Raw genomic sequence first — 6,848 nt, 5'->3', positions numbered from 1 at the left:
GAATCAGTCAGGGCTTCCCCTTCTCCAGGCCGTGGGGAATGAGTGAGGGGTAGGCTCTGAGATCCTGCCCCACACTTTACTTTTCTTTTAAAAATATTTGTTTATTTATTTGGCTGTGCCAGGTCTTAGTTCCGGCATGTGGCATCTTTGATCTTCGTTGAGGCATGTGAGATATTTAGTTGTGGCATGTGGGATCTAGTTCCCTGACCAAGGATCAAACCCAGGCCCCCTGCACTGGGAGCGTGGAGTCTTGGCCACTGGACCACCTGGCACAATCTGGAAGGAGGTGCCCACTGCATTTAGCCACTGGCCAGGACCTAACTGGAGCTTCAGGATACCCACTCTTTTTTTCTTTTTAATTTTGAAGTCTTTTATTGAATTATATCAAAAGTATAGGGGGTTATTTTTGTTGTTGTTGTTTGTAATTTTAAGGTTAATATGGAAATAAGTGAAAAATGAACTCTATGATGTCTGGATCAACTACCTGAATTTGTGAAGTGAATAACAAACATGCAATTTTCATTTTATTGGCTGACTTTGGCCAACAAGTGAAAAACACATCATTCCTTTAGATGACTGCTGTGGGATATGTGTACTGTATGTCAGGTAATAAAGAATGTATCAGATTACAGAGTGACAGAGAGATTTATAGCAGAAGCACTGATTACAATGATGGATGTCTCAAATGGCAGAAGGAGCATTTTGCCAGGAGATGCAGAGGGATGGACTTTGCATGAAGACAGCCCCCTAGGATGCCTACCCCCACCCCCAACCCCGAGGCTTGGGTGTGGGACCTCTCAGCTCTTGATTTCCTGCAGCCAATCTGCAGAGGCACCCAGAGAGGACAAGTTCTCACTTTGCTTATAGCCTTGCGACTCTTTTCTAAGTGGATGGAAGCACGCCCTTTCCTTAAAACAAAAACAAAAACAAAAAAAAATGAGGCTGTAATCTACACCTGGTCTTGTGATCTTTGTTTTTCTTTTGGGAAGAAGTGGAAGCTTTGTCAGGGAATATGCTTCCGTAGCCGATGTTAGTGGCATTCCTACTGCACATGTGCGCCTCCGTGGGTGAGGTTCAGCCTCTCCACCAGAGCATCCTGAGTCTTCCTCGTTTCCAGGTGGGTAGCAGCCTTTGCACCTGCAGGACAGCCCCCTGCACAGTCTTCTCATCCAAAGTGGCCAATTCGTGAACTGCCTTTGAACCACTCTTTCCAATCACTGCTCTCATCACAGCCCCATTTCTCCAGGCACTCAGACCCTCATCAGCCCCGCAAGACTCCCTCTTGAGGATTAATTATTCACATGGCCCGGGACCCACAGCTGCCAAAGTCCACTCCGTCCCCTCCCCCATGCTGGCAGAATCTGCCCTTTGGACTCAGGTGCCAATGAGGAGAGAGTAATTGTTACTGGAGTCATTAAAATATTTTCTGTGAAGTAGATGTGAGTTGAAAAAATTAGAAAATATAGAAAAGTATAAACAATGAAATAAAACCATCTGTAAGCCCACTAACCAGAGACAAGGGTTATTAACAATTTAGTGTATTTCTGTCCAGGTTATTTTCCCTGAGTATAACTCAGCATCCCACCAGGTATATAGAAACGGCTCTAAATGTTTAAAACATGGTATTTAATGTGAGGAATTGACTGCATGAGGATAGAACAGCTGACAGCCCATGAGAGCCAGTGCGTAAGCTCCAGAACACCCAGTTAAATGTGAATTCCAGATAAATACAAATAATTTGTTGGTATAAGTATATCGTATGCAATATCTGTTTATCTGACATCCGAGTGCAAGTTCAACTGGGCATCCTGGTTTTGTTTTTTTCCCTGCGTAGGTTTGAATGAGAACCAAAGCAGGCAGTTTTGAGGATATGTGGCTCTTCCTCGTCCCTCTTCATGCATACGCACACATGCACACACGTGCACACACTCACACACCATGGCAGGGCCCCCTGAAAGTCTTCCCGCAGGGCACTCCCTCTACTGGTATCCAGGCAGGGTGTCAACAAAGCACATAAAACCAAGTCAACCTGGGCCTGGCTAACGAGGGCGTGGACAGTCTGGCATTCTGACCCTCACGCCTGCTGTGTGGATTTTGCTGAGATGCCAACCCCCCTGAGCCCTGGGGTCCTCCTCTAAAAATGGGACCCACACATGCCCTCCCCTGCAGGGATCCTGGACGGTCAACAAAATATCACAGAAGGAGCCCCAGCCTCATAGCAGGTGAGGAATAAATGGATGTTTTCATCACCTTACACCCAGTTTGCACTCATTTGGGAGGGCCGGTCAGGAAGCCCCCCCCCACCAGCTGGGGGTCAGCTGGTGACTGTAGGGCACAGATCTGGGGCCTTCCATGGCTTCAGGGAGGAGTGTTTCCTGCCTCCATGAGTCAGTGGAGGCAAGGTGGCCTCCCCCGTCCCTGCCCTGCCTCCAACTGCTCTCCACGGCCTCCCCTGCTGGCTGAGGCCCAGTTCCCAGGACCCAGACTCAACTGCAAGGGCCTGCCCACTCGCTTATTACCATCTCTGCCCCTGCAGGGAAGGAATGTCGTGGGGGACTGGTATACCCAACGTCTCCTGTGCCCTCTCCCCCGGGTCCCAGCCGCCACTGTGGGAGCAGGTCTGGGGGAACCCTGTTCACTTCCTGCCCCTGGCTTCTCCTTGTGGAGCCCACCTGGCACGCAGGTGGTGCCAGGAGATGCAGGAGTGACCACTCGACTATGGGAGCTGGGGGTGGATGGGCAAGGCTGCTCCCTGTCTGGCCTCACCTGACAATGCTGATGCCCTGGGGGCCCAAGTCCTTGTGACCCACCTCCCCTGTGTCTCACAGTGTATTTCCTCCTCCAGTTCCACCCTCTTCCTCCCCTTGCTGGGGCGCTCTGGGGCCCTCTCCTAGCAACGCCTACCCATGGGCCCTCTTTTAGGCCCTGCACGGGGGAGCCAGGTGCTGACGACTGCTCCTGGCCAGCCTGGGGGGCGCCTTCCCAGAGGACACAGGAGGAAGCCAGAGAGAAACCTGGAAGAGGAGATGGACTGCGAGGTTGGATCAGCCATGATCCTGCTGAGCCCGATTTTGGGAACAGATGGTGTTGCCTTGACACTCAGATGTCGCCATTTCTGACCAGAGTCTAGCAGGCTGAGACCCCTGCCTTCCCCAGGCTGCTCCTGAACAAAGGCACTCAAAGCGTCATGTGATTCTCGAGTCGTGTCAGCACAGGGAGGACTGACAGGCCCCGATGAACAGCCTTGTATGTCTTTTCTCTGGTACCAGGTTTTAAGGTTGAGGATTCCTAGCCTCAGAGAGGCTGATACTTCCGAAGCCTGAGACCTGGCTGGCAGCCTCATGGGTTGTGAAACGTGGACGGTGCTGCTGAAAGGACCTGCTGCATCATAGACGGTAACAGTGCGCTCCGTCCACAGAGTCAGGAACAGGCCACGTTTAACCTTGAACCAATGCTTCTCTCCTCCTGGGAAAGTCACTAGGGTCTACCTGCCAGGGGGTGGGTCTACCCAGCCCTGCGCCTGGGAAGCCAGATGCTCTTCCAGGGCCCATGACCTACTGCTTTACCTGAAACTTGACCCAGACTGGATGGACTTTAGACCCCAAACACTTTCAAGACAAATCACAAAAAGCCATCAGCCAAAAAAGGTCCATATAGTCAAAGCTATGGTTTTCCCAGTAGTCATGTACGGAAGTGAGAGTTGGACTGTAAAGAAGGCTGAACGACAAAGAATTGATGCTTTTAAACTGTGGTGTTGGAGAAGACTCTAGAGAGTCCTGTGGACAGCAAGGACATCAAACCAGTCAATCCTAAAGGAAATCAACCCTGAATAGTCATTGGAAGGACTGATGCTGAAGCTGAAGCTCCAATACTTTGGCCACCTGATGGGAAGAGCCGACTCATTGGAAAACACCCTGATGCTGGGAAAGATTGAAGGCAAAAAGAGAAGGCTGAGGATAAGATGGTTAGACAGTAACACTGACTCAATGGACCTGAGTTTGAGCAAACTCTGGGAGATGGTGAAGGACAGAGAAGCCTGGCATGCACAATCCAGAGGGTCACAAAGAGCTGGACATGACTTAGCAACTGAACAACAACAAAAAAACAACTTCTTCAGGTAATGTTCTCACCACTTCATCTTTGGCACTGTCAGAGTTTGTGCTCTGGCTTTGCATTTTAATGCTTTTGTTCTGCCTGCCCTGCATGTTTTATGGGTGCAAACCACAAAAGTGAAGCGGGCGTGCCTGGAGCAGGTTAGGCTTCTCCCCACATCTTCCCACATGTCTCTCCTTCCTCTCCCACCTCTGCTTCTCCAGGAGAAACTCAGCAGTGCTATGTATTGATTTATGTGATCCCCCAAAGAGGTGTTGGGGTTCTTATCCCCTATATCTCAGTACGTGACCTTATTGGGATTCAGGGTCTTTATAGAGGTAACCAAAAGAAAATGAGGCATGGCAGGTGCCATGTCGGGCCTTGAAGGAGGCAAGAAGAAGCCCCTGAAGCAGCCCAAGAAGAAAGCCAAGAAGATGGACGAGATAAGGAGTTCAAGCAGATACAGAAGGAGGAACAGAAGAAACTCCAGGAGCTAAAAGCGAAGGCTGTGGGGAAAGGCCCCTTGACCACAGGTGGAATTAAGAAATCTGGCAGAAAGTAAGCTGTTCCTTGTGCCTAAGGCAATGACCATCCTTCATTCCATTCTTGTTTAAACACCTGGATGTCCTGCCATAACATCTGTTGTCACTTAGAGCTGATAATAGAATGAAGTGTTGTCTTGGAACCTATTGTCCATTGAATAATAAACTTGTATGAAAAAAAAATCATATACTGGCTCATCTTGTCTTTAGTACTTCTCAACCATTCCTACCTTAGCTGTGAGATGCACAAAAACCCAGCCCAGAATATTCCTGCCAGAGTGTGTTCTTTAGTCTTTGTTCTATCCTGAATTCTATACCACCTGGAATTAACCAATTTATTTGCAAGAAGGGGCTTCCCAGGTGGCACAGTGGTAAAGAATCTGCCTGCCAATGCAGGAGATGCAAGACATAGGGGTTCGATCCCTGGTTGGGAGGATCCCCTGGAGGAGGAAATGGCAACCCGCTCCAGTATTCTAGTCTGGGAAATTCCATGGACAGGAGAGCCCGGTGGGCTACAGTCCATGGGGTTGCAAAGAGTCAGACCCAACTGAGCAACTGAGCACAGCAATACAGCAGCCTTTCAAAAAAATGAAAGAAAATGAGGCATTGTGTAGATCCTAACCTGATATGACTGGCGTCCTTAAAAAGGGAAAAGTTAGACAGAGCCAGACAGGTATAGAGGGAGACAGTGAGAAGACACAGGAGAAGGCGTCCATGTGACTGGCTGATGCATCTGCCAGTCAAGGATGGCAAGGATGCTGGCAGAGGCCAGGAGGGACCCTCCCCTGGAGACTTCAGAGAGAGCGTGGCTCTTTTCATACCTTGATTTTGGAGTTCTAGTCTCTAGAGCTAAGAGTAAATTTCTGTTGTTCAAGTCCCAGTTCATGGTACTTGATTTTTCCACTAGTCAAGTACGGATATCAGAGTTGGACCAAAAAGAAGGCTGAGCGCTGAAAAATTGATGCTTTTGAACTGTGGTGTTGGATAAAACTCTTGAGAGTCCCTTGGATGGCAAGGAGATCAAACCAGTCAATTCTAAATGAAGCCTTGAATATATGTATCGGAAGGACTGTGCTGAATATTTCAGCCACCTAATGCAAAGTGTTGATTCATTGGAAAAGACTCTGATGCTGGGAAAGATTGAAGGCAGGAGGAGAAGGAGGCAAAGGAGGATGAGATTGTTAGCTAACATCAGTGACTCAATGGACATAAGTCTGAGCAAATGGTGGGAGATAATGAAGGACAGGGGAGCCTGGCATGCTGCAGTCCATGGGGTCTGAAAGTGAGTCATGACTAAGCAACTAAACAACAACAACAACAATATTAAGGCAGTACTAGGAAATTAGACTGTAGCCTACCAGGCTTCTCCATCCATGGGATTCTCCAAGCAAGAATACTGGAGTGGGTTGCCATTTCCTTCTCCAGGGGATCTTCCCGGCCCAGGGATTGAACCCAGGTCTCCTGCATTGCAGGCAGACACTTAACCTCTGAGCCATCAGGGAAGACCCTAGGAAACAATAAGGGGAGTTAATTCATCAAACAAGCGGGAAGAAAGCTTTTTAAACAGTACCTTGATCAAGGGGTAATATTATAGCTGATTTTATGTTCTCGTTTATGAAATAGTTGCACATCAACCAGGACTTTTGAGAAACTGAATATACTTGCCTTTTTTTTGTTATCTTTTTATTGTTTAAGCTTTGTGATGGGTGCTTGCCTCTGTGTGTGGGCTCTTTTCCAGTTGTGGCATGCAGGCTTAGTCACTCCGGGACATGTGGGATCTTAGCTTCCCAACTAGGCATCAAACCAGCATCCCCTGAATTGGAAGGTGGGTTCTTAAATTGTGGACCTCCAAGTCCCGAGAAACAGTATATTTTCAAAACTCACAAGGTTTGCTTGCCAGAACTTGTCTCACAAAAGAAACTATCCTTTTGTAGACCAATTTTGTAGACTTCTTTTATCTACATCGTCACTCACTTGGTCTTCTCAGAAATAAGAAACGTATGATTTAAATGTCACAGAATATGAAAAAAAGTGTGAGGCTAGCTCCTCTCCCAGGCTGGCACCATGGTCCTGCCTGACCTACCTTTGGAAAGCGTTTGGAGCCGCAGTGTGAGATTCAGGGGCTTCGGTCCTGTTCAAAAAGCTCCCCTTTGCTGCGGGCAGGCTGCACAGGGAAGACTAAGAAAGTCATCATGATTTCCCTTGTCAATCTGC

The 6,848-nt window shown here is 48.4% G+C and overlaps 1 pseudogene; it reads left to right on the top strand.

The window, feature by feature from the left end:
• The first annotated feature begins 4,463 nt into the window (after positions 1 to 4,463).
• LOC145534615 (translation machinery-associated protein 7 pseudogene) lies at positions 4,464 to 4,654 on the top strand (annotated as a pseudogene).
• Positions 4,655 to 6,848: the final 2,194 nt, after the last annotated feature.

The sequence above is a fragment of the Giraffa tippelskirchi genome, chromosome 2, assembly GCF_054371585.1.
Source record: "Giraffa tippelskirchi isolate mGirTip1 chromosome 2, T2T-mGirTip1v1.2.pri, whole genome shotgun sequence".
NCBI classification, from domain to species: Eukaryota; Metazoa; Chordata; class Mammalia; order Artiodactyla; family Giraffidae; genus Giraffa; species Giraffa tippelskirchi.
Note: the sequence above shows the minus strand (reverse complement) of the source record. Positions and strands in the feature narration are given on the sequence as shown.